The following is a 3,473-nucleotide window of genomic DNA, read 5'->3' as shown; positions in this document are numbered from 1 at the left end:
CACTACAGTACGCTGCACTTCCTAGTGTGAAGCAGTGTTGCTCGTATCGTTCCTTTCTGATTATCTTCTGTCTGTACTCTCATGTCCTTTGTTCTGGTTCCTCAGGACCAGGAAGCTCCAGGATCTTTTTGTTGATTTGCTGATGGAAAGTTGAAGGTAGGAAAATCTTATCTTACACATTTATGGTTAATTAATAATCAGCTACTGTCGCCACTGTGTTAATGTTACCAGTTAATGTTATTATTCCACCAGTGTATAGAACAGATGCAGCTATATGAATATATTTTAATGTCAGAAGTATTTTTATTTAAATATTCATGGCGTTTCAACCTTTACCAGCCATGTTATCTCAGATAAAACAGGGCGGGGAACATGCTCAGTGCTGTGGTGAATGAAAGCACTGATGTGACTCATGTTACACTAACTGCCGACATATGATAAGACACAGGCCTGTCTGCTGGCACTGTGGCTCTAATGTAACTCAGGAACTCTGTATATTTTAAGGAACATGTGATGATTTTCTAAGATATAATGAAAATACTATTAACAGTAAATAAAATCTACCATAAAATAATTCATATTAGCCTCATCTTGACCAACTTCTATGAGCAACAATAATCTAATAATAGTATATGTAACACTCACAGGGACCAGTTTCATAAATTCAGTACTTATAATGTTTCTGCACTTTTACTTACACTTGGTATTTGAGGTTGAATTTGGGTGAAGGACTTTTTCTATAAAGTGGAACCATTTTTAGTGTTGTTGTATCAGTTCTTCTTCTTAAGCAAAGGATCTGCTTCCACTGGTGGTTTTATGGTTTTCCCACTATGTCTACATGAAAATGCTGAAATTATGTTTTTAGCTGATTACACTCAGAGAAATGGTGCCATTTCTCACGGTGTAAAGCCCATAGTAAAAGGTTTCATGATGAGCCACTGTCATTGCTGTCAGCAATGGATCTCACCTTAACTTGACTATAGATAGTGAATGCTCAGTTTTGTTTCATTGGAATAGAGATGTGAGACTTGGGACATATAGATCCCCTGGAAATGTAAATTAGGTTCCAGCACAGTGAGCAATTCATTAGTCAATCTGTTCATCACTTCCTCTATCAGTGACTGGAACTGTTAGTGATGTGCTACCGTCTTTTTTTCAGTGAACTTCCTGGGCAGCCAAACGTATAAAACTGTGCTTTGGTGGCTCTGGGTTGGCTGCCCAGGAAGTTTCATTATTCGGCCCCCTTGAACTTTGCGACCTTTTGCCACATTTCAGGCTTCAAACATAAAGATATAAAACTGTAATTTTTTGTGAAGAATCAACAACAAGTGGGACACAATCATGAAGTAGAACGAAATTTATTGGATATTTCAAACTTTTTTAACAAATAAAAAAACTGAAAAATTGGGCGTGCAAAATTATTCAGCCCCTTTACTTTCAGTGCAGCAAACTCTCTCCAGAAGTTCAGTGAGGATCTCTGAATGATCCAATGTTGACCTAAATGACTAATGATGATAAATAGAATCCACCTGTGTGTAATCAAGTCTCCGTATAAATGCACCTGCACTGTGATAGTCTCAGAGGTCTGTTTAAAGCGCAGAGAGCATCATGAAGAACAAGGAACACACCAGGCAGGTCCGAGATACTGTTGTGGAGAAGTTTAAAGCCGGATTTGGATACAAAAAGATTTCCCAAGCTTTAAACATCCCAAGGAGCACTGTGCAAGCGATAATATTGAAATGGAAGGAGTATCAGACCACTGCAAATCTACCAAGACCTGGCTGTCCCTCTAAACTTTCAGCTCATACAAGGAGAAGACTGATCAGAGATGCAGCCAAGAGGCCCATGATCACTCTGGATGAACTGCAGAGATCTACAGCTGAGGTGGGAGACTCTGTCCATAGGACAACAATCAGTCGTATACTGCACAAATCTGGCCTTTATGGAAGAGTGGCAAGAAGAAAGCCATTTCTTAAAGATATCCATAAAAAGTGTCGTTTAAAGTTTGCCACAAGCCACCTGGGAGACACACCAAACATGTGGAAGAAGGTGCTCTGGTCAGATGAAACCAAAATCGAACTTTTTGGCAACAATGCAAAACGTTATGTTTGGCGTAAAAGCAACACAGCTCATCACCCTGAACACACCATCCCCACTGTCAAACATGGTGGTGGCAGCATCATGGTTTGGGCCTGCTTTTCTTCAGCAGGGACAGGGAAGGTGGTTAAAATTGATGGGAAGATGGATGGAGCCAAATACAGGACCATTCTGGAAGGAAACCTGATGGAGTCTGCAAAAGACCTGAGACTGGGACGGAGATTTGTCTTCCAACAAGACACTGATCCAAAACATAAAGCAAAATCTACAATGGAATGGTTCAAAACTAAACATATCCAGGTGTTAGAATGGCTATGTCAAAGTCCAGACCTGAATCCAATCGAGAATTTGTGGAAAGAACTGAAAACTGCTGTTCACAAACGCTCTCCATCCAATCTCACTGAGCTCGAGCTGTTTTGCAAGGAGGCATGGGCAAAAATTTCAGTCTCTCGATGTGCAAAACTGATAGAGACATACCCCAAGCGACTTACAGCTGTAATCGCAGCAAAAGGTGGCGCTACAAAGTATTAACTTAAGGGGGCTGAATAATTTTGCACGCCCAATTTTTCAGTTTTTTTATTTGTTAAAAAAGTTTGACATATCCAATAAATTTCGTTCCACTTCATGATTGTGTCCCACTTGTTGTTGATTCTTCACAAAAAATTACAGTTTTATATCTTTATGTTTGAAGCCTGAAATGTGGCAAAAGGTCGCAAAGTTCAAGGGGGCCGAATACTTTCGCAAGGCACTGTATTTGCTGTGTTAGCAATGCATTAGTTTAATTGGGTGAATTTAGTATGCAGGCAACAAAACCAGTGTTTATCATTTATATAGCATAAAAGACATACTGTAAAGCTAACAAGATGGTGGAAGGGGCCTCCATCTTTTCAAGGAGGGTGCTGGCTGATGTTTTAGGCTAAAATCCTAAAACCCATTCACAACCATATATTGTTTGTTAGTGAACTTAAAACATGTTCTCTGTCAGAAAAGTGAAACCAGTTTCATTCCTAGGTTTATTTGTGTTAGCGTCGCTCGGACATGGAAGTGAGAGAGTAATAATAGATGGACCCAGGTAGCTGACTTCAGTGCAAGTAGTGCCAAATTTATTTACAGTGCAGTGAACAAACAAGAAAACAGGCAGGTGAAGAATGATGGAGAGTAACCAGGTGTCGATCAGCAGTGGAGAAATCAGTTTGTAGGGAGATGGATGGGAGTAGGCCGGGCTGCGGATGCTGGGGTCACTCCTGAGCTGGTCAACGGGGAAGCGGTGGTGACTGAGAAGAGAGTAGACAGTAGATGAATAGTGATGACTGTGCATCGACCTGAATGGTGAAGACTGGAAGGGCAGAGTAGGTCCAGGGTCCGGAGGAGAAGTC

The 3,473-nt window shown here is 40.7% G+C and overlaps 1 protein-coding gene across 1 annotated transcript in view; it reads left to right on the top strand.

The window, feature by feature from the left end:
- The window catches only part of LOC109969529 (cell death-inducing p53-target protein 1 homolog), a 6,859-nt gene continuing 3,386 nt past the window's right edge, over positions 1-3,473 (top strand). Inside the window, exon 1 of the mRNA XM_020616470.1 lies at positions 1-156. The gene's annotated coding sequence lies outside the window, so the exon portion shown is untranslated. The remainder of the gene's footprint in view (positions 157-3,473) is intronic.

This window comes from Monopterus albus, unplaced genomic scaffold (assembly GCF_001952655.1).
Source record: "Monopterus albus unplaced genomic scaffold, M_albus_1.0 scaffold174.1, whole genome shotgun sequence".
In the NCBI taxonomy this organism is placed as follows: domain Eukaryota; kingdom Metazoa; phylum Chordata; class Actinopteri; order Synbranchiformes; family Synbranchidae; genus Monopterus; species Monopterus albus.
Note: the sequence above shows the minus strand (reverse complement) of the source record. Positions and strands in the feature narration are given on the sequence as shown.